At 41.1% G+C, this 12,131-nt stretch overlaps 1 pseudogene; it reads left to right on the top strand.

The window, feature by feature from the left end:
* The first annotated feature begins 6,930 nt into the window (after positions 1-6,930).
* On the top strand, positions 6,931-10,336 carry LOC145394451 (uncharacterized; annotated as a pseudogene).
* The last annotated feature ends 1,795 nt before the right edge of the window (positions 10,337-12,131 follow it).

The raw sequence follows: 12,131 nt of genomic DNA, 5'->3' as shown, positions 1-12,131 counted from the left end.
CTGTTCAAATGCACATTACTAGTCAGTCACTCATTTTCCATCTTCTCCACATGGTCAAACCATCTCAAAAGATTTCTCTTGACACTTTCAGCCACATCCATATCACCACAACGCTCGTTTATTTCTTCATTTGTCTGTCTTTCCCTCCACGAAACTACACATGCCCGTCTCAAGTAACTCATTTCCACTACTGCCACTCATGACTATGTCCTTCCAACAGGGTTCAAACTTCACTTCGGTGTGTTAGAGATGACATCACAATTGAGTCGAGTCTGACACGACCATGAGAGCTGTGATAGAGACAGTATTTACAGTCGCAGGCTGTTATGACTCACCTTCAACTGAATAAAGCTTGTCAGATGTAAACCCAAATAATTCGCAAGGGTTTACTTGGCAGTGGAACGATTGATATGGATGATTTGAGCATTCCCGTAGGCGAACAAGGCGCGGGGTGGGGGCGACCTTGCAGGTCTAGGAAACTGTTAATTTCAGGGCAAAAGTTTTTACTTCCATGATCACTTCTCAATTCCTTTTATTGTTTTCAGTGAACCAACTGACCTTCTACCCTCCTGTACCCTTTTCACCCACTTCAGCTCGTGAATTTCCATCCATAATCATCACACGACCTAAGTAAAATATTTAAATGCACTCACATTCTTTAAATCCACAGCATCCAGCCTTACTATGTATTCTGTGACTTCACTACTCTCAAAAAATGTAACAGTACTCATGTTAGGACTCCATATTACAAATATAAATCATAACAGAAAGTATGATGGATAGATAGGTAGATAGACAGACAGAGCACCAGACAAGGTGTGGGAACGGGATATTAGCTTGCAACTCTTTAAGTGAAGGAATGTTGATCGTGCACCGGAAGCAGTACATACACACAGACATACAGTATTCTAGAAGCTTCCACGACAGTAGAGCACACGTGACATGACCCCTGTTACACGAGAATGTAGGATGTAAAGCTCAGAAGGAGACTGGCCATAGAACCGACAGGTAGTAGGGAGAGAGAGAGAGAGAGAGAGAGAGAGAGAGACAGGGAGGTAGCTCGCGGGACTCTATACTTCACTGTGTGTGTGAGACTTTGTTAAACCATTCGCTTCAGCAACCACCCACTCTTATGCAAGATTTACTGCCAGCATAATGACTCCTATCAGCATTCAGCAGCTTTCTTTCTGTAACATACATACACAAAGCCATCTACGGCCCCTCTCTGTTTACTTTGCTTTATAGTTTTCCTAGATATACAGGTATCATAAATACCTTACACTTCTTTGCACAAGATTTTGCAATTATTTGTTTCACTGTGAACGTTTGATTCATACACCCAGTACCATAAATACATTTAATGCTTATTGTTTTTCACTCACTTAGTCTTCTCATATATTCCTTACTTTCTCTATGTTAATTCTTCAACATCTCTTTCTTGCTACATTCAGTAGACTTATACTGCGAAAATTTTTGCACTCGCTTTGATCACCTTTATTTTTGTTCATAGGCACAATCACAACCTTTTAACAGTCTGCTGGTACAGTTCCAGTATATCAAGCTTTCCTTCATATTTCCAACAAGCAATTCATTCATACCTCTCTGTTACTCCTAATAATTTCTGCATATATCTCTTCAACACCTGATGCCTACGGTACTCATTTTTCATGTTTTCACAAGATTCTCCGCTTCTGACAAAGTCACGTTTGCCAACAACACATTCCCTCCGTGTCCATCACCAAGTTCAGTCCTGTTTACAACTGCTCTGCTCTCATCATTCCCATTCATTAGCCTTTCAGACTACTCGTTCCATTAGCTCTTACGTCACAATCATTTGTTTACATTCTTCCGCTTTAATCCCTCACACTATCATACTTTTCCCCACCCCACTTGCACATGTTTGTACAACTAAATTCTCTGTTAGACTCTGTAACTCCCACTTTATATTGATGTTTTTACACTGCAACATTTGGAAACAGCAGTGCAGATGTTCGGCCTCTTCTTCCTTTTTAGAGCGATTCCTTTACCACGTGTTTTACCTCTCATTATTATATTCGTGTAGATTAACAGCAATGGCGATATGACGCAGCTCCGTCTTAAATGAAAAAAATAAGATGATCCTCTCACTCGATGCACCATCCACTCTCGTAGATACCTCTGGTCTACCATGCATAATCTAAATATCTTAGAGTAATCTGCCCTCTACCCCATATACTGAAACGCATTTTATCAATACATCTTCTGTCCCTCCCTAAAGCCACCGCGCTCTTCACACATACACCTCGCTGACACAGTCAAGGAAGCAGGAACAACTCAGGTTATCGCATTATTTCTTCATACTCATTGTCTTGCATAAGAACACTCTCTAATCACACTCCCTCGTATCCTTTCAAAGCTACAGAGCCTCCAGGCCATATACGGAGCTGCATATCTCTCCCTCAGATTTTCACATCGGCTGACCCTTCCCTGTCCTCCTTCACTTTCCTTCTACTGCTGGTGTCTTTATCATGTATACTAATCTAAGAAGAAACAAAGGAAGATATATCAGTAGGATAAAGAAACGTTAGTAGGACGGAAAGAAACAAAGCAGCGTAAGTTTAAGGGATAGATAATGAGGGCAATGAGAAAAGTAAAATCATATATATATATATATATAGATATATATATATATATATATATATATATATATAGATAGATAGATAGATAGATAGATATTCCCTGCGTGTCGTAAAAGGCGACTAAAAGGGGCGGGGTGAGGGGACTTGGGACCCCCTCCTCTGTTTTGTAGTTCCTAAAAAGAGACAGGCCAGAGAAAGGGACGGGGGATGGAGTTATCCCCGTACCCTGAAGATTGGGTCTATGAATGTGCGTGGATGTAGTACAATTGAGGCTAAAAGGGAGGAGATTGGGAGAATGTTTGTGAGAAGAAAGTTGGATGTGTTAGCTTTGAGTGAAACGAAGATGAAAGGGAAGGGGGAATATATGTTTGGAAGTGTGAATGGAAGGTTGTCAGGTGTTGATAGAGGAAGGGCAAGAGAAGGTGTGGCCTTGTTAGTGAGTCCGGAAGTGCAGCAGTGTGTGATTGAATGGAAGGAGGTGTCATCGAGACTGATGTGGGTGAAAGCGAAATTTGAACGTGAGTTGTGGGTGTTTGTGAGTGCATATGGGCCTGGTAGTGAAAGGGATGAACAAGAGAGGGAGTCTTTCTGGAATGATGTTGATGAGTGTCTGCAGAGTTTTGGAGCGAATGTGAATGTGGTAATGATAGGAGATCTGAATGCTGGAGTGGGAAATGTAGCAGTTGAAGGCGTAGTTGGTATGCATGGTGTGCCTGGAAGAAATGAAAATGGGGAACGAATGATAGCGATGTGTGTTGAGCGAGAGATGGTGATTGGGAATACGCTGTTTGAGAAGAAAGATATTTATAAGTATACATGGGTGAGACAGGAGGGTGGAAGGGTTGTTGATAGAGCCCTGATGGACTATGTGGTTGTGTCTAGGAATGTAATAGGAAGATTGTTGGATGTGAGAGTTCTGAGAGGGGAGGGTGGAGGTATGTCTGACCACTACCTGGTGGAGGGAAAGTTAAGAGTAGGTAAGAGATGGGTGAGAGCTAGGAGGGTTAGGTGTGGCAGGGAGGTTTTGAAAGTGAGTGAGTTGGATAAAAGAGAGAAAAAGATAGAGTATCAGGAGAAATTGAAAGATGAATGGAACGCAGTGAAAGATCGGGAAAATGGCAGTGTGGAGGAGGAATGGCAGTTGTTTAAGAGTGCTGTGGTGGAGCATGCAGAAGAGGTGTGTGGTGTGAGACGTGTGGGTGGTGGTGTAAGAAAAGGAAGTGAATGGTGGTGCGAGGAAGTAAGTATGGCTGTGGCTGAGAAGAGACGTGCATATGAAGTGTGGCTGCAGAGGAAGGATGAGATGTCATATGAAAGGTATAAGGAAAAGAGGAATAGAGCGAGAAGGGCTGTGCGTGATGCTAAAGTGGCAGCAGATGAGAGGTGGGGTAGGCGGCTGACAGAGAATTTTCAACAGAATAAGAAAATGTTTTGGAAGGAGGTGAAAAGGGTGCGAAAGGGAGAGTCTGGGAAGGAAGAACGAGTAAAAGCAGAGGATGCAAGGATGTTAATTGAGATGGATGCAGTAAGGAAGAGATGGGCAGAGTATTTTGAAAGATTGTTAAATGTAGAGGAGGAAAACGTGGCTGAGATTGTGGCAGATAGAAGGGTGCAAGGAATAAATGTGTTGGGAGAGTTGAATGATTCTTTGATCACGAAGGAGGAAGTGGAGAAGGCAGTAAAGGAGATGAAAACAGGGAAAGCTGCAGGTATGGATGGGTGTGCTGTGGAATGCCTGAAGGGTGGTGGAGTGACTATTGTTGACTGGTTAGTAAGATTATTGAATGTGTGCTTTGAGAAAGGTATGGTGCCAATTGACTGGGCAAGTGCTTGTGTGGTCCCGTTGTATAAAGGCAAGGGTGATAAGTATGAATGTACTAGCTTTAGGGGTATAAGTCTGTTGAGTGTTGTAGGTAAAGTGTATGGTAGAGTGTTAATTATGAGAGTTAGAGAGGGTACAGAGGGAGTGATTAGTGATGAGCAGTGTGGCTTTAGGAGAGGGAGGGGATGCGTTGATCAGGTGTTTGCTGTGAGACAAGTGTGTGAAAAGTATTTAGCGAAAGGCAAGGATGTGTTTTGGGCATTTATGGATTTAGAGAAAGCGTATGATAGAATTGATAGGGAGGCTTTGTGGACTGTTTTAAGATTGTATGGACTTGATGGTAGGTTACTAAAAGGGGTGAAAAGTTTTTATGTAAATAGTAGAGCATGTGTAAGAGTGGGAAATGCTGTGAGTGATTGGTTTCCCGTGAGAGTGGGGCTGCGACAGGGATGTGTGATGTCGCCTTGGTTGTTTAATATTTACATGGATGGTGTTGTAAGGGAGGTGAATGCAAGAGTTTTAGGTGGTCTGAGTCTGGTAAATGTTGATGGAGGAGAGTGGAATCTGAAGCAACTGCTGTTTGCAGATGATACTGCATTGGTGACTGATTCAGAGGAGAAATTGAGACAGTTGGTAGAGGAGTTTGGAAGGGTGTGTGAAAGGAGGAAATTGAAAGTAAATGAGAATAAGAGTAAAGTGATGAAGTGTACGAGGTTGATAGATGGTAGGGGGATGAATATAGTTTTGAATGGTGAGTTGCTTGAGGAGGTAGATTGTTTTAAATATCTAGGGTCACATGTTGCTGTGGATGGAAGAATAGATGCAGAAGTGAAGTTTAGAATTAATGAAGTAGGAAAGGTGATGGGAGGAATGAAAAAAGTGTTTAAATGTCGTTCGCTTAGAATGGATGTAAAGAGAAGGCTGTATGAGGGTGTTGTGGTACCGACTGCGTTATATGGGGCTGAAACATGGAATATGGGTGTAGCAGAGAGGAAAAGTTTGAATGTAATGGAGATGAGATGTCTGCGGAGTATGTGTGGAGTGACGCGTATGGATCGAGTGCGAAATGATGAAGTGCGAAGGAGAACTGGAGTTGTTCGGGAGATGGCTGGTAGAGTTGAGCAGAGGGTGTTGCAATGGTTTGGGCATATGGAGAGAATGGATAATGAGCGATTGGTGAAAAAGATAACTAGATCTGATGTGAGAGGTGTAAGACTGAGAGTAAGACCACGAATAGGATGGATGGACAGTGTGAAGAGAGCGCTGGATGCGAGAGGGATGTCTGTTGAGCAAGGAAGAGTGGCTGTGCGTGACAGAAATAAATGGAGAGAAATTGTGAATGAATAAGTGATGACGCAGCCCTGAGGTGATATTCTCCCGCATTTGGTCTGATCAGCTAGTCAGGTCAGGTGCGGGTAAGGGGATGGGTCTGTTATGATGTGGCAGGGGTAAACCAGTTCTGCTGTCGGGCCCTGCTGTGGATGTCACTGCTTGCATTGCGCAGTTGACCCTTGTGCGGTGTGATGCGGTGAGGATCTGTCCGTTCTCCCCTTTGGGGCTAAGATGCGAATGAATGTGTTTGAATGGATGAGTAAATGGAGAGTGAGTCGTCCTGTCTCGGCTACCTCCCTTTCCTTGGGGGAAGCAGCCTAGGTATATATATATATATATATATATATATATATATATATATATATATATATATATTTGTGCTTCAGGGAGGAACATGCTGCCAAGAGGAAGGGATGGGGACATAAGACGTAGTAATGAAGAAAATAAAAAGAAAGAACTTGTTGCAAAAACAGGAAGGAAGGAGGTAGAGGAAGAGGGAAGAAAGAGGAAGGGAAGAAGTGAAAGGGTCAGAAGGAAATGAATATAAGAAACGAACTTAGAAGTTACCATAAAGGAAGAGAAAAGTGATAGTGATGAAAAAGAAAACAGCGAGAGGCTATCGGACTGGTAATGCTGGGGAGGATAAGTGAAAAGGGTGATAATGGCTGCTAGGAAAGAAGGAGAAGGGAGAAGTGAAAAAGAAGATGGAGAAAAAAGGGAATAAGGTTGGGAAAGGAAACAGGAAGATTTGGAAGAAATGGGAAGGACACGGAGAAGAGAAGGAAGCAAAGAGGAGGTAGGAGGGAGAAGAGATGATATGCGAAAGAAAGGAGAGGCAGGGAACGGCAGAATAGAGTAGAAACGGGGGGGGGGGGAAAGTACAGGAGAAAACGAGTGGGAAGGAGATGGGAGTGATGCAAAGAGGAAAGGAGCGGTGAGGAGGAAAACAGGAAGGAGAAGAAAGGATGGGAAGGAGGGTATGAGTGGTCTTGAAGGAAAATGGTGCAAACCGACTGAACGAGAAACATCAACAAAAAGTTCTTATATACATTATTTACTTACAAGAATACTCCGGAAAAGAGATAATAAATAACAATTACGTGATTGCATTGTACGTGAAGATTATTTCCTTCTCTGATTATTTTATGTTCCCAAGAAATGTGTGTGTGTGTGTGTGTGTGTGTGTGTGTGTGTGTGTGTGTGTGTGTGTGTGTGTGTGTGTGTGTGTGTGTGTGTGTGTGTGTGTGTGTGTGTGTGTGTGTGTGTGTGTGTGATCCAAAATACGATGGAACAAAGGGAATCTGCAAATCTCTCTTTCATAAAACTAAGAAACACACACACACACACACACACACACACACACACACACACACACACACACACACACACACACACACACACACACACACACACACACACACACACACACACACACACACACACACACACACACACACACACACACACACACACACACACACACACACACACACTTGTCGAGGGCACTCTGTATTTCCTGAGTCCCCAGCACCCCTTGGAAACTGCTGACGCCCCCTTAAGGGGACGCGTCCCTCAGTTTGAGAACCACTGGCCTAGTGAAAGAGAACGTGGAAATTGGTAAATCAATAAAATCATTTTCGAGGAGAAAAAAGAAATCATAATGTCAAAAAAAAAAAAAAAATGATTAACGAGGGAAAATAAGACAGGTTTTACAATTTGTCATGCGGTGACTGAGTGGGATTATAATATTAGTTGCTAGGAAGGAAAATGTATGAAAACCATGAAACAGATTTATGGCCAGTGGTTCAAACATACTTTTTTTCATACTGAAGAGTGGAGGAGAGGGAAAGATAGAAGGAAAAGAAAGGATCATTATTTATGAATAACAAACAAAATTTAAAGTAACAAGGAACATGACAAGGTACACCATTAGCTGCTAGAAGTGAGTAGGTATTTACAAGAAAATATAAAATAAAGGAATGACATGCAATTGCCCCTTGATTAAATTGAAGGTATGTGAAAGGAAAAAAAAGAAAAAGGAAATGGTTGTTATGACGAATATGGGCATTAAAGTAGCTAGAATCGAGAAAGAGCTTCTAATATAGTAATATACACTTGCACATGCAAAACTGCATAAAAATCAAGTGAAAGAAAAAGAATAATGTTGAATATAATTCACAGGTAGGAGAACGAAGGCATGAAGATCACAGACTAGAATGATAAATTACACACTCTAACAAGTCTATCTATCTATCTATTGCCAGACGCCTTAATCCCGTTTGGGGTGGCCACAAACAAATCGCCTCCACGTCGTCCTGTCCCCCGCCATTTCACTGCCCTGCTCCCAACTCACACCCCCTCTCTCATATACCTCTCCACCCCATCCCTCCATCTCATCCTCGGCCTCCCCCTCCCTCTTCCCCCCTCCACCTCACTCACATACACTCTCTTCGTCAGTCTTTCACCCTCCATCCTCTCCACATGGCCAAACCACCTCAGTGTGTTCCTCATAACACTTCCCATCACATCCACATCCACACCACAACGCTCCTTTATATCCTCATTCGTCAGCCTGTCTCTCCATGTGACTCCACAGACTCCTCTTAAATAACTCATTACCACTGCTCTCACTCTTGACTTGTGTCAATTGGGGGGAAAAATGCATTTTTGGGGTAAGAAAAAACATACCTCTCCCTTCAAAATGAGTGAATGAAAATATTTGATCTCCCCCATCGTTTTTAAGGCGGTTTATCGAGTAAAGTTTATGTATATAGTTCAATTATATTCCATGTCGATTTTTGAAATTAGCATATACGACTTCAAAGTAGATGAAAATCGGGTACCCGAAATTATGTAGTGACTTCACAAATTCAGTTTTTCTTACCCCATGTAGGTGCTGGAGCTTAATGAAACAAAGTGAGTGCCGTAGAGTTGTTCTACATGTGTACAGCCTTTGGGTTTCACTGATCTGTCCATTATTGTTACAGAGGTTGTTTTTTCTTATCCCAGGATTTTGCCAAAAGTTGAGGTAAGGAAAAACAGATATACTTTTTTTTTTTTTTTACCCCAGCTGTTACCTTTTGTCACCCCATATGCTGTGTTTTTTTACCCCTAAGTATAGCTTTATTTACCCCTTCGTATATTTTATTTTACCCCAAGACGTAACTTACATTACCCAGGTAACTCTGGTGTATATTCCCCACATTTGGTTGTTCCAAGCAGATGTAAGATATTGTTCAGATCATTGCAAGTTAAGACTTAGATTTAAGTTACCTCTTCTGGAGAAACATGCCACGACATTACAAGAAGAAACTGAAACCCTGGAATGAAGAAACAGTTAAGATTGCACTTCAAGAGGTAACAAATGGAGCTTCTGTGCGCTCAATAGCCCACAAGTAGGCCTACCATATGTCTGTTTCCATGCTTCGTAATAGGACTCTCAACACTGAGGAGGATTAAAATGATGGATGGGGACGAAAGACTGCACTCACTGCTGAAAATGAAGACAAAATAAAAGATGTCTTTTTGAGAATGGACGAGATGGGATTTGGACCAACAATGAATTTCAAGAGATAATCCATGTCTACATTCTTGCCAATGATATTTCGACACCATTTACTAATTACCGGCCTGGACACAAGCTTACACTAAAGAAACGTGGTACCATGCAAGTTATACGGAAAAACGTCACTTCGGATCCATTTGTGATTTATGGGTTTATGAAGTTCTTCAAATGGAAATACACCGTCTTGGCATTAAGGACAGACCAGAATGTATCTGGAATTTAGATGAAACACGGTTTCCTCATGACCCTTCAAAGTGTAGAACCATTGGAACAGCTGGAAAGAAAAGACTATAAAAGTTGTTTGTGGAGCAAATAGAGAAAACACAACAGTTTTGGTACTGTGCTCAGGAAATGGTAATGTTCTCCCTCCTATGGTAATCTTTAAAGGAAAACACATGCAAGACATCTGGAGGGGAACAAAATAATGCTCTACCTGGGTGGATAACTACACATATTTTTGAGGATTTCTTCAAAAGGTTTGTTGAGATTACCAGAGAAACCCGTCCTCTCCTTTTAGTACTTGATGGCCACAACAGCTACCTTTGAATAACTACAACTGAGCTGCCCAGAACAGAAAACATCTCAATCCTGAAGCTGCCAGCACACTGCACGGATGTTCTCCAACCACTGGATGTCACTTGCATTGCTCCTCTAAAGCAGTACTATGAACAGACATTAAATGATCGTGTTTATAGGACTGGTCCCCGGGAACCGCTGAGAAAATGTGGCTTTGCTAATATGGTGTCCTCAGTTTGGGAGAAAAGCCTTTCTCCACAGAATGTAAACACAGGGTTTGAAGCTACAGGTTTCTATCCCTGTGACAAGACAAAATACAAAGTCACTCACTTGAATCCTCTGAAGCTCAAGACTTACAAAGAATGGATAAAGAGAAGATCCCCAAAAAGTGGCGAAGGTGATCCAGTGCTGGGATTCCCAACTGATCAACCTGAGCAGGAAGCTTTTGGCATGAACCAAGGCAGCACAGAAAGTAGGCTTTGAACTTCAGTAAGTTCAACTACTCAAGTGGCAAGTCCAGACAGTGAACCGATGGATCTTGTTACTGCAGTATCACAACCAGCTGCCCCCTGCTCAAGTACTCTGACCCAACACTCCAAAACACCAGTTCCATGCTCAGGCTCATCACACCACTGTCAGCAAACACGTGGTGTAACAGCAACACAGTGCTCTTGCGTTACGCAGGCCAGTAATTAATTGACGTACTACATGCAATGCCTTTGGATCAGCTGGTTAAAAAAAAAAAAAAAAAAAAAAAAAAAAAAAGCTCCAGACCGAATGAAGTAAAACATCTCTCTCCAAACAGCAGACCAAGCAACTACCCTGGAAGCTATAATCCAAAGCCAAGGAAGGCCCCGAAGTGAAGCACCACAAAAACGTCGTCGTGTTAACATGAAAGTACGTGTGATAACAGGAGAAGAAACTGATAAACAGATGTCTCAAAGGAAAACAAGGCCGACACAAACAAATCGTCGAGTATCATGAAGTTCTGATTCCCCATATAGTCCTGACCCATTTCCGGAACTGGATGATGGTGATAGTAGTTCTGATGCTGAAGACCACCAGATGATATATGAGTTGCCAAGGATAGATGATGTTACAGTTGGCAAGTATTATGCTGTGTTCTGCTCGGTAGCAGGCAGCACTTACTACTGGGGTGAACTTACAAAGGTATTTTGAAATGGTGACGATGAAGCCGTGTCCTCTGTCGAAGTAGACTTTTTACGAAAGAAAAACATCTCAGATCCAGCAAAGTTAATCTGGATAAACCCACTTCAAAACGACATTCAGATTGTCAGCACAAAGTACTTTTTTTTTTTTTTTGGTCCCTCCAAGCCACTTATGTTGAAAAGAAGCTGCTTTAAGTTCAGTGACGTAGAAGCTTTCAGTGATTATGATAAATATGGCAAAATCACCCGAGTGTAAGAAAAAAAAGTTTGAACTGAACAAGTGACCTATGAAGTTACAAAGATAAAATAAACTGAAATGAAGTGAAAAAAGGGATGACGAAGTGTTTCTTTTATGAAGTAGAGAAGTGATGAAATATATTATATATTGGAGTTGTATTTTATATGCTTATTATGATAGACGTTTTATTGTATATATACACTTATTCTAATATCACAGTCATGAAGTCTGTTGCTGGAAACTGAAAAAAAAAAAAAATGAAGTACTAGATATATATATATATATATATATATATATATATATATATATATATATGCTATAAGCAGTCTGGAAAAGGGCAAAATCTTTGAAGTTTTATGTACTTATATATTATTATATTAGTCATATGAAGTCTGTTGGAACTAAAAAAAAAAAATTATAAGTAGTTTCTTGAACTTCTGTACACCAAATTTTCGAAAGTATTAGTTTGAATTATCTGTTTGAGAAGCATCTAATGAGTCAGTCTGAAAATCTTTCTCCTGAGTGAATAACCTGTATATTGCATTTGTCAGTCTGGACTGAATGTGAGGGTTAGCACCATAAAAAAAAAAAAAAATCTAACATTCTATGTTATATTAGTATGAAAGTGCTTCATTATATTGTATTTCATTGACATTTAAATCCATTTTTTTTTTCTCACCCCACCTATGTTTTTCAATATCCCTTCTACTGGGTAAGAAAAAATGAAAAAAAAATCGTGTTTATTTTTTGTTTTACCCCCCAAAGAAAATATCTTCGTGCCAAAGATCAGTAAACTAGCTTGATCTGTTGAGACCACTATTTTTCAATTTCAATTAATTTCAGAGGCAGGAGAGTAAAGTACGTGAATTTT

Source organism: Coenobita brevimanus, chromosome 27, assembly GCF_032717465.1.
Source record: "Coenobita brevimanus isolate Jiangsu-jjx chromosome 27, ASM3271746v2, whole genome shotgun sequence".
Taxonomy (NCBI): domain Eukaryota; kingdom Metazoa; phylum Arthropoda; class Malacostraca; order Decapoda; family Coenobitidae; genus Coenobita; species Coenobita brevimanus.
The sequence above is the reverse complement of the archived record's forward strand: the minus strand, read 5'-3'. Positions and strand labels throughout refer to the sequence as shown.